At 39.2% G+C, this 13,056-nt stretch overlaps 1 protein-coding gene across 3 annotated transcripts in view; it reads right to left on the bottom strand.

Moving 5' to 3' along the window:
• The window catches only part of LOC145988320 (uncharacterized), a 456,664-nt gene that overhangs the window by 102,684 nt on the left and 340,924 nt on the right, over positions 1-13,056 (bottom strand). The gene's annotated exons all lie outside the window — the stretch shown is intronic.

The raw sequence follows: 13,056 nt of genomic DNA, 5'->3' as shown, positions 1-13,056 counted from the left end.
TTCACACTTACGTAATAACTGTACGTATCTGTTCACAAGACATTTTATTTATTTGAAAAGTGTGATTTCAGTTTGATTATACAGTAGAAACTTCTCAATAACGGACAGGCCTGGGGGAAAAATAAATATCCGTTATTAAGAAGTGTCCGCTATTCAAAAAAAAGTGTAGAATGTTACACAATACGATAAGCATATTACAGTACGTACTTTACGAACACAATGTCATTTTTTCCTACATTCAAGGAACAAAATACTGTACTGCATACGGTGAATTTAAATATACTAAAGTATCCCTACATTACAAATTTCAAAAAAGAAAACACAGTAGACGTAGTGTAATCCTTTGTTAAATTACTGCATTCAAAATGACACACTTCTCACGATAACCACAAAGAATACTGTCTACTGTCTGCACTTTTAAAAAGAAGTACGTTCGGTGTAACATGAAACAATACGCGCTAGTTCGAAATACTGGCCATTGTTGTGCCGAAATCCAGGAATTGCAACCGTTTTCTTTCAGGTTGTCCGTTATTAAGAAGTTATATTTGCGCTGGTAGTTTTCAGTGTCCGCGTCCGTTATTAAGAATGTCCGTTTTTGAGAAGTAATATTGCCATTAATCCCCATGTATTTCTGGCGGAAATTTAAAAATGTCCGTAATTTAGAGGTGTCTACTATTCAGAAGTGTCCTTTAGGAGAAGTTTTACTGTATATTATTTTATATATTTTTCATACTTTAATAGTTTATATCCGATGTTTCATTTATGAAGTCCACACAGCAGAACCTTTAGTTCCAGAACCTAACTTGACTGAAGTTAAAGATGCTATTAAAAGGCTAAAGAATAACAAAGCACCTCGCATTGATTTAATACCAGCTGAGTTAATTAAATATGGTGGAAATTCATTAATATGTCAAATTCATAAATTAATCCCTCAACAGTGGAAAGAATCCATAATTGTTCCTGTGTTTAAAAAAGGTCATAAAATGAACTGCAATAATTACCGTGGAATTTCTCTACTCTCAACAACATACAAAATATTGTCTAACATTCTTTTAACAAGACTAACACGATATGCTAATGAAATTATAGGTGATTATCAATGTGGATTTAAACGTAACAGATCAACTACAGATCAAATTTTTCACATCAGACAGACACTTGAAAAAAAGTGGGAATATAATCAAAATGTCCATCAGCTATTCATTGATTTCAAAAAAGCATATGATTCGGTCAAAAGAGATAAATTATATAATATATTAGTAGAGTTTGGAATACCTAAGAAGCTTGTTAGTATGATAAAAATATGCACCAGTGAAACAGAAAGTAAAATTCGTGTTGGTATTAATATGTCTGACAAATTTACAATTCATGATGGGTTAAAACAAGGAGATGCATTATCTCCATTGCTCTTTAATTTTGCCTTAGAATATGCTGTTAGGAAGGTAAACGAAACTAAAGAAGGACTAAAATTAAATGGTGTGACTCAGTTGTTAGCATATGCAGATGATGTAGACTTACTGGGGAATGATGTGAATACAATTAAGAATAATGCTAAAATATTTTTCAAAACTGCTAAAGAGATAGGTTTGGAAGTTAACAAAGAGAAAACTAAATATATGCTTACAGACCGAAACCAAGTGTTAGGTAATAATCAAAATCTAATTATTGATAACAACTCGTTTGAACCAGTTTCCAAATTCAAATACTTAGGAGTAATATTAACAAATGAAAATTATATTAAAGAAGAAATAAAAAGTAGGCTTAATTCAGGAAATGCATGTTACTTCTCTCTTCATAAACTTTTGTCTTCTCGTTTAATATCTAAGAAACTAAAAGTTAAAATATACAAAACAGTAATTTTGCCTGTAGTATTATATGGATGGGAAACTTGGTCCCTTACATTGAAAGATGAACATAAATTGAGAGTATTTGAAAATAAGATCCTTAGGAAAATCTTTGGACCTAAAAGGGATGAGGAGACAGGTGAGTGGAGAAGGTTACATAATTTAGAACTACATAATTTGTATTCATGTCCAGATATTATTAGAATAATTAAATCAAGAAGACTTAGGTGGGCAGGCCATGTGGCACGAATGGGAGAGGAAAGAGGAGTTTACAGGATTCTTGTTGGGAAACCTGATGGTAAGAGACCTATAGGAAGGCCAAGACGACGATGGAGGGACAACGTTGAGATGGACCTAAGGGAAATCGGCAGGGATGGAAAAGAGTATATAGATCTTGCTCAAGATAGGGAAAGATGGAAGGCCTGTGTTGCTGCAGCCATGAACCTTCGGGTTTAAGAAGGCTAGAGAGTTAGTTAGTTTCATTTATGAAATAATACTGTGTAAATAATATACATACATATAATAATAATAAATATTGCAGTTTCTTACGACGTTACACTTAAGCAATTTTACAAATTCGACTTACGTAAAGTTCAAGTTACGTAAAGGTTTACGGAACGCATTACTTACGTAACTCGGGGGGTTGCTGTATATACTGAGACTTCGGTGGAACTTTGTCGAATTTATACTTGAGATGTAAAGGTTGACTTTTTCTAAAGCACCCAAATGTAAACCTTCCTTCCACGTAGTACACCTGGACTGCAATTTGCAGACTAACGAGGCTCTGCCGTCTGAACTCACGGCCAGTATAATCCTCTGTAGGGCTCGTGTTGTGTCGTCTCTATATCATTGTGGTTGTCCCTTCATCCATCTCATCATTCCTCACCTTCGCGATTAGCCAAAAGTGGAAGAAAAGCGAAGTAAAATAAACTAAATCAATTAATCAAATTGATACTGTCATTCCAGATTTACTGGGAGTAATCTTCCTGCTGTTTGAAATGCACCAGTCAGCACTGGAAAAACACTGCCCTCTGTCGAAGGTCACTAGTTTTGGCAGAGACCGCACGACGGTACGTACAAGCTTGTCCAGCTAATAGGCGTACATCAGACCGTCACAGTCCCATGGAGGAGGCTCCAAATCCGCCTTTAATATGAAAGTTACTCGTCTCATCAATAGGTCGGAAGTCCTCCGATTCAAACAACAAATTCAGTCTCAATGAATTGGTAATGGATTATTCGTGTTGTATGTAGATTACGCAGAAGCACCTTGAAATTGGTTCACTTACGTATAATTCGCAAGATAAATCATTACGTGTCAAAATCATTCTAGCATGTAGTATAACCTAAATGATTTGCATCAGATCTCAAGGCAGACGTGACACTAAACCTAAAATAATAGGTACACAACAATAAATAACAAGGGGTCCCGGGTTCGATACCCGGTGGAGGCATAATGCACATCGGTTAGGATTCCACTTTAAACTGTAGGTCCAGTCCCGATTAGCCTATGTGTGCATAAAGTGAACTTAAAACAACAATTCAATTCAACGTAAAGATTATACACTAAAATTCTCCTAACGGACACTTATGAATAGCTGACTCGTCGCGATTAGCCAAAAGAGGCAGAAAAGCGATGTAAAAATATCTAAATTCAATCTATTAGTCATGAATAGCTGACCTCTAAATAACTGACATTTCTTAATCCCCTGGCAAAATTGGAAATTATTTCTTAATAACGAACATTCTCAATAACGGATGCAGACATTGAAAATCTATCGGGCAGCGTGTATAAAGAAGAGTGGCAGTTTCTGAAATTCGGACATAACAGACCTTTAGTGTGCAAATTGTATATTGTTGAGTAGTGGTTACAATGATTTGGTTGCAGTGAAATGTATTTACTTATTGATTGCACTTCAAGATTGATTGATATACGCTTGCATGCCACTTTTGGCTAATCGTGAAGATGAGAATCTGGATGGTTGATGATATTATGAAATTAATGAAGGGATACTCAGAAAGAACACCCATGTCCAGGGCGGGATTCCAACCCGGGACCACTGGCGTGAATTTCAAGAACATCTAATTATCGGATGTCATTGTTTTTAAAAACCATGCAGTCTTTATAAGGTACGTGTGTTACGATGTCACAGAAACGAAAAATATAGACTTCAAATGAAAAATTGAAAGAATCAATGTCTACCAGAACCAAGTGTTTTTCTTCTTGCAAAATTTTTCATGCATTGCGTTATGTACAATTTTCATTAAAAAAAGTAAAATGCACAAATCGAGTTTTTATAGCATCGTAAGTTTCATGACTGGCTGGTTTTGTGTGTTTCTTCTGTAATACCATTGTTGATTGAGTGTTATCGATTTGAATGCGCCTCGGTACTCTCTCACATACTTATATTTATTACTTACTAACCATGATGACAACATGTCCTATACCATTTGGTAAATTACGATTAACACTATAACATTTATCCTGCACGAACAATATTGTCAGTAACTGTATGTGAAGAAAAACCTGAGATGCGATCAGGAGTGACAACTTCTTTATTGTCGCCCAAAAGTGTCAAAAAACTGAATGATAATATAATTACATTTCAAGTTTTCCGACTGTCAGTTTTGTTGTCACGCCAATATTGTCTAAGTAGAATATGAATAAGGCACATAACAGGAGTTTTGTGCAAAAAATGTAAAGAATTCATTAGCAATGAAGTTTACAACAATAAAAAAGAGCTGTTCCATTGTGTATACAAGAAGCAAACAAAGTGAAATCGAGGTCATCAGTCAAATTGGACAAATGATGATTGTTGTCGCGCATTGTTGAACTTTTCAAAACGCAAGAGCTGCAATTGTGTTCTATGGAAGCAAAAACCGATTGGAAGGCCACGAATCATCAATAACTGCCGCCGAACAATACGGCAAAGGTAGCGAGCGCATTATTGTTGTCAGCGTTGCTCTCGTTCACATATTGTACCAAAACAGAATTTATTGCAATTGTTCCTCTGTTGTCCCGCTGGTGTATCATTGTTCGTTTTTTCCCCCATGTGTTTTCGAAATATGGAACGAAATGCTCCACATGCAGTTCAGGATTCGCATGCTGCTGTTACACCGAACAAAAACGTTTCTTGATTTAACTATTTCATACAGACAAGTATGTGGTACTATGTGGGGGTCGTACAGAATTTTCAAGTGGGAGATCAAATTGAAAATTGCTCTCGAAGTGGGATGCAGGCCTATATTGACGTCAATTTTACAGGTTATGCAAGGATTTTTTTCCAAGGCCCATAAACACGCTTCAATTTGAAGATATCGTGATCGTACAACTATCGTTACCAGTCTTCTTTGTAATTATCAGCCTTTTATAGCAATTTTCTCACAATTAATGTATTTATATGTGTGAAATATACAGGGTGGCTCAAAAAGTCACTTAACACCCCCGGTACAAGGTCACTGCAGCACGCAACATGGAAATGGTGATGACCAATCGTTATCAGGCCAAGGGGGAACCACATTAACGCCAGCCGCACGGTCGGAGGCCATCTTGATGTCCACCATCTTGAATTCAACTTCAGAATTTTAAATGGGAAGGGGGTGATATGATATATCAAATCAGGCTAGAATTTCACGCGGAATGCAATGGTGAAGGTCTTTTCGACGTATCTCTAACCAGTAAAAAGTTATGACTGAATTCTTGTACCAAATTGCTCCTTTTCGAGGTGTTAGAAAAATGCCTTAAAATTTGTTTAGCGCATCGGTAATGCATCGAGATCAAAGTGACGTCTAGGGAGAGAAATTCACATGCCATTGCACAAGATTTTAATCGGATACATCCATGAAGAGTTGTGCATTACGAATGGTTGTCGCGAACAATTTACAGTTTGATGCTTCCATTGAATTAAAAGTCCTTCACAGTGACAAGGCTAATGTTTATCTTCATAAGGAAGTTCAAATACAGAATATTCGATGCTTTTTATCTGATAACTCATTTTCGACATATCAAAACTGAATGGTTAGTGCTGGTAAGTTAATGGTGTGGCGTGCTGTAAGGAACACGATTGGTTAGTCAATTTTCCATCAACGGAACCTTAAATGCTTAGGGCTACTTGGATTTGTTAAATAAACAGGTTTTTTATCCTTACTTATGGAAGAAGGTACTTTTTACAGAGTTTTTTTTTCAATAGGGAGGAACACCAGAACACTATGGGAACGTTGTGAAGCAGTTTCTGTCCAAAGTTAGTTATCAGATAACAAGGGTCGCATATTCTGTTTATGAACTTCCTTATGAACATAAACATTAGCCGTGTCACTGTGAAGGATATTTAATTCAATGAAAGCGTCACACTGTAAATTGTTCGCGACAACCATTCATAATGTGCAGCTCTTCGTGGATGTTTCCAATTAAAATCGTGTGCAATGGCATGCGAACTTCTCTCCCTAGACATCACTTTGATCTCGATGCACTATCGATGCCCTAAACAAATTTTCAGGCATTTTTCTAACACCTCGAAAAGGAGCAATTTTTTGGAACAATAATTCAGTCATAACTTTTTACTGGTTAAAGATACGTCGCAGAAATTTGGAGGAATAGAAAAAAGTGAGGCAGATAGAGAGGGAGGGAGAAATTACAGGACAGAGAGGGCGAGGGGAGGGTGAAAAGGAAACAAAAAAAGAGAGCAACGGGGAAGGATAAATGGTTAGAGAAGAGGAAGAAAGGGGGATGGAAAATAAAAGAAGTGAAACAAAGGGGCAGAGACAGCTTCAGGGAGACAGAAAGTAAAAGAGATAAGAAAAACAGAGAGAAGAAGAGAAAAGGGGAGGAATTGTGAGGCAGAAAACGAGACAGAACGATAGATGAAAGATAGGAAAATGGAAAGAAGTGAAAGTATGAAGGGTAGAAAGGACGGGAATAAAAGGGAGATGGGAAGGATAATATTTGATTTCCTATTTTAAGGTAGGCAACTCGCACTATATAAAATGTAGATGAGATCTAAACGAGTATCACAGAAACTTGAAACGTGAGAGGAAAGGGGGGGGGGGTTCAAGTGACCTCGTCAACCTTCCTTGCGGAATATATATCTAGGTACTATCTCCATTCTAGAAAGCAAGAACGGGATAGACGCGTAACGTAAATAAGGACAAAAAGCACCGCAAGGTCTTGTAATGGGATCAAGCAAGGATAAGGAATGGTTTTATATGACTCCCAATGTATTTCCGAGGGAGCGACCTCCACGCACATGGCTGTAAAGTTGACGCAGAGACCGCAGAATGCCCATTACGCAAGTAACAAACGCGATGAATAGAAACTCCACACACACATCCAGCCACCCGCACGCAGCGAGTCCAAGGATAGGTGCGTGCGTTTTTGTTGGAATTTCCTCACGCATTTCATTACGCACTTAATTCAGAAATTGTGGCTCGAGTATGCCCTCGTGCACCATGCCATTACTCCAAATAGCGGGTTCGTCGTGAACGTTTCACGCGGGATGCACCTAAATCTACGGTTACGAAATACACTGTTCCAGAATACAGAACTTAGGGGACACAGTTCTTGAGTGAGATGATATATTTATAATTACCAGGGAATGTATTGGCCAATAATGGCAACTCGACAGAACAGAAAGACGAAAAGAAAATGACAGAAAAAGAAATGATCACAAATGGTTCAATGAGCTTTTAATTTTTCGAAAATGAAATATTTATGTGAGAGGTAACAGGTGGTAAACTTCAGGACTAAAGTTTTCCCCTAAATTTCGAGGAACTTTCTCTAACGATGTGTCCAAGTTGATAACAAAATAGAATAACTATCTATATTTGAGCATATTAATGGTATCAAATGAGAAAAACAGGGGGGAAATAACAATTTCATGCGGAACTCATCCTGCATCGAGTAGGTCAATCTCAAGGGATAGGCCTAATACTACTACTAATAATGATATTAGTAAATTGCTAATTATTAGGTTATTATTGTTGTTGTTTCCTGTAGGTAGCTTTAACCCAGCTACAAATTTTTGGCGAAAATTCTTTCTTGGGAATCTCTGAAATTTTTTCTCGGCGCAGTGAGCTCATAAACATCTTGTTCGCGGGGCGCTTAACCCTTCGCGTCTCCTTATGCTTCTTGTATCCACTTAAAAGCGTTTCCTTGTCCCTTCGCTTCTCCTTTGTGGTTTCTTCCTCCCTCTTCGCGTCACCCCGTCCACTCCGCTACCAGAGGAGGGAGTGAATAACAAAGCAAGTTTTCTGGAGGAAAAAAGAAGAGACTTCGCCTCAGAGAGGAGGTTGGGGGGGGGGGGGGTTAGAGCTAATGCACCAGCTTCTTAAACGACAATGATATTCCCCCCCACAATGACACCGCCAGCTAATTCTGGAGGCCAAGAGGTTTCCATTCTGGAGAACTTTCTCCAGCAGTCAACAAAAACCGAAATTACAGAGTTTCTCTCTCTCCCTTCTCCAGCACAAGTACAGCTTATTAAGAGAAACCTCTGGAGACCATTCTTTAAAATGAGCCAAGATATATGAAAACATGTTTCATTTGTTGCTCACAATTATTTTGACTCAAGTTTTGCAAAGGTGCTTCTAATTGAGTTTAATTTCTAACAACTCTTTTGGCTTACAATGTGCAATGGAGTCGGTGTAAATATACGTAGAAATTGAAGTGTAATAATATCTTTATCAGGCTAGTAGATACGTATATCAATGCCTTGTCTAAAACACATAGGCCGCTACGGTTAACAGGACTATTCACTCATGACGAGACCATGCACTTTGTAGCGTTTTAAATTATTTAATAAACCTTTTCCAACAGGCCTCATCTCCAGGAAGCTATCAACTCGGAGCACGCCCCGGCACCTACCGACCTGTTGGGTGAGATGAGTCAAGGCAAGAACTTTAAGAACCTTTTCCTGCTCCCCAAAAATAGGCAATAGTTAGGCTGGAGAGTTCAATAAACTAACCGATCTCTAACTACGAACTAACTGTTATGCATTTCGCTGCTACTTTGGAAGTTAAACTACTGTTTCTAATAATATTTTATGGCTATTCTTGTTGTGCTTCTAAAAAGAGAGGTTTGACTTTATCACTTTGTTACAGTAGTAAGCATAACTTTGAACATACATAAAATAACAATTAAGTATTTACTTACTACCAGCGTAAATGAACGCAGGTGCAAATGCGAAGTCTACTTTGTATGGATTAGGGTTGGGTACCTCTAGCGAAGAAAAGTGGAATCTCAGGCAGCACAGAATATCATATTGGTAGGGACACAAATTTATGGTAAATAAAAACTGAGGAGAGCGGTAAATAAAATGTTATATCAGCGGTGAAAAAAAAAATGCACACACTTTTTCATTATGAGAGGAAGTAACATACAACAGAGCTATACATTGATAAACTACTTCATTTTTATATACTGTACACATGCACAAGTACTTAACTGTCCAACCAAAAAGAAAACATCAACATAAAATCACTTCATTTCTAAATTGCATATCTCAAGTGATTTATTCATTGTATGCATTTAAAGGATATCCTTGCTGTCCAACAAATAAAATAATCACTACTGCACATACACAAACACATGTTAAAAATCACATGATGATAAACAAAATTCATTCATGACTGAACACCAATGACACCATTGTTTCCCTTGATGTGCAGGAACAGACTAATCTTATCGCTGCTACAGCTAGCAAGTTCAATGAAACTGGAAGTTGAGTAGACATTCGGCGGAAGAAAGGAATGCAGCTTGAGAGGGAACGAAGTTTTCGAACTGAGATTATGTGCATGGGAAATCCCAATTTGCAGCGTCTTCCTGATGTGATCGATGATAAAACGTTCTTCAGCTGCTAGTGGTAGGGAACTTTAGGCAAACGTTTCGTTACAAATCGACAGTTTGCGCGCGCAACCTCGATTGCCGGTTTTTGCGTGTTTTCTACTTAATTTGATGATATTTCACGGTTATTTCGCGAAAAAGCGTTCATTTCGTGGAAAAGCACACATTTCGCATTACTTCGCGAATAAAACTCCTGCATATTTCATCATTGGGGGTGTAGTTACGTGCAGAATGTTCAAAATTGAATCTTTTATTTACATTTCGCGCATCGCGAAAATTCAATGTAACTGCGAAAGCGCCCAGGCTGGAAGGATCTTAGCGGGCTATGGTATAATATATTGAGAGAATCCTACATGTACACATTTAGTCGAAAGCCATAGTCTGTTTTAAGTCCAATGTCCGAAGATAGACCAATTGGATTTAAAGTGAGATTCGAGCCATTGTTCCTTCGCCGGTGCTTGAACTCGGAACTCCTTGATTACAAAGTGACAGTGTTACCACAACGCTAAAGGTAATTCTACTTGCGCATTTATAAAGCTTGCCACATACGATGGCTCTTGACCCCGCAGGCATAGAGAGGCACATGACAGGAGATAAGCCAGAATTTCTGGTGGCTAGAAAGAGCATCAACACAAGGGACGCGTATCGTTGCAGTAACGTGACTCTACTGTGTGAGGCTTACATCGGCTGTCATATATGGCGAGCTATAGTATAAAGTAACTTTTCATAATACACGTTTAGTTTATAGGGTGTCATGATTGTCACGCGGGAAACCTGAATTAGCTCGGGTGCCAATTTTCCCAGCAATGTCCCTGCACGTAACGGCTCTGGGACTCACCCAGACTCTTAATGAATGCCTACGTGAGGACAACACTGGTCAGCAAAGGAGGTTGGAGCGTCGAACTTGATCACACTAACGCAATAGTGACAATTTGAATCGTGAATATTTTAATCTTGCTACAGACTCACCTTTGAATGCTTTCCGAACATTCTTCTTCGCTGGAAAACCATATTTGTCTCTGTACAAAGCAATACGTTCCCACAAAATTGAGAGGAAGGGGGTGCTTGGAGAGGCTACAGCCCCCAAATTTCCATCCTCAAAGACGGGTCTACGTTGGGAAAACGAAATTACTCCATGGAGAAGTAGTCAGGGTTAGTGGTCAGGTCAGCTGGTGCAGGCATTGTAAAGATTCGTGGACAAGTGCTCTGAGAAGGCACCTGGAGAATTTTGAATAGCAGATTTGTTCCGTCAACCATTTCATCGTTCGTAACGTCGCGATTAACCCATAAGTTAGGGAAATGATGTAAGAGAACAAAAGTAGAAAGATAGGGAATAGTTATAAAACGAAAAACATTTAATATTTAAATAATGCCTACAATATTAGAAATAAACTAACATTGATGAAGGGACACTCATTCCCAGGTTGGGATTCGCACCCGGGCCTTCGGTATCGTATCGCTCTGTGCCTACAATTCTGGCACGGAAGACGGAGAAATTTGGTGGAAAGCATTTTTGTATTCGAATGGGCGAACAAGAAGCAAATTCGTACGAATTCAAACATGCAAGGAAATAATTTCTTTTCCGTAGACTGAAATGCGCTGGGTCAGTTTTAGAAAAATTTCCCACATTTTTTTTTCTTAATTACGGAACATATATAATAAATGCTTTCTGGACCCTTTTATCACCGAGGAACCTTTCTGTCATCGGGTTTGATTCTCGAGGTGGGAGATTTCATGTGAGGAGCAGCTCTGGGGTTCACTCAGCCTCTAATAAATGAGTACCTGGAGGAACACTGGGGGTAGAGGCAACCTTCATTAAGCGACGCCTCACATATGTCTCCATGACATGTTGCACTGTGGGGGGATAGCTTTACCATTTTACCGTTCTGTCGGAGGGGCTGGGGAGAGTTACTACGAATTTTCCAAATGCCACCATTCCATTTCCACTATGTTATTTGTTAGGTGGCACTGCTCTTAAACAGGCATATTTTATGTTCTTGTTATGGTCCAGTGCCTATAATAATAAAAATAACCCGTGGCGCAACAGCAAGGGCGTACCTACCGACTGCAGGCCTCAGTCCCACCTGCCGAGGTGGGAGATCATACAAACAGTTATGGGGTGACGTGTGGTCAGCACGACGAACCCCGAATCGTTGTTGTAGGCAGGGTTGTTAAAGGCCCAGAAACCCATCAATTCTAATGGGTTCTATTGGGTTCTGCCGCAGGACCGGAATCTTTTTTCTCGCATAATTTAAATTCGGTCCAAGTTGCGTATATTTTCAATGAAAAAAGGTTCCTCGACCGTATTTAAATTGATCTGCTAAAAAGGTTCCTGGACCGAATTGAAATGCATTACAGATAAAAAGGTTCCTTACGGTCCAGAAGCCATTTACGCTTGCTGATTTTCTCTCCTGGACCGGAATTGAATTTATTTAAAATTCCTGGACCTTTAACAACCCTGGTTGTAGGTTTCCACGACCACGTTACGCTACTCATTCGTAGCTCCCCAATTTCCTCACGTTGATGGGTGGCCACTGGTTCCATACCCAGGCCGAAACCTCAAGACAAAAGTTGTTACGCTTCTCCCGGAAGACTCGAACCTGCGGGCGTCCAAAGCATGACACCCACTGAGCCGCTGGCAACGCGGACACACACCTGGAGACTTCTGGCACGGAAATTCCGGCTTCCGTTGCGCGCTTTTCCCTGCGGTGGGCGTTACACCATTTGATATCAATAGAAGCAGACAACATAAGTTCTGTTGCCGGATATTTCCGTGTTTTTGCCGTGTCTCAGTGGGCGTCAGGCTTTAGATCGCATGGCCACGGTGCGAAACCCATAGCATAAAAAATCAATCAATTAATCTTGCTAAACGTAACGAATCCAATCGCCGTGGTTTTCCGGCGCTGTGGTCGCTACTTCTTTACACGTAGCTCTCTGATAGTCTTAACGATTCTGCGTCAACACGGAAACATTGGAGCTTCCCCTCGCTCTTACCAAAGACGATGGTGTTACGCAGGATCACTTATGTGGTTCTCACCAATGTTTGTTTTCTCTTCCTCCTCTCTCTCTCTCTCTACCCTTTGTCTCTTTATTTCATTCTTCCTCTCTATCCCTCTTTCTTTCTCATTCTCTCCTCCTTCTCTGTCTTTATCTCTCCCTCTCTCTCCCTTTATTTTCTCTCTCTTCTCTCTCTGTCCTACCTTCTCGCTCCAAGTTCACACACATAAAGACTAATCGGGATACAAACCACTACGTTCCTCCACCAGGGTTCGAACCTGGATCATTTGATTACAAGGCGACGCTATTACAACCACGTTATCGGGGAAGACTTACACCAAATCTGTCAAGAACATGATTATTTCTTCAATAACGAAACAA

This window comes from Lepisma saccharinum, chromosome 5 (genome assembly GCF_977018435.1).
Source record: "Lepisma saccharinum chromosome 5, izLepSacc3.1, whole genome shotgun sequence".
Classification (NCBI taxonomy): Eukaryota; Metazoa; Arthropoda; class Insecta; order Zygentoma; family Lepismatidae; genus Lepisma; species Lepisma saccharinum.
This window is presented reverse-complemented; position numbering and strand designations above follow the sequence as displayed.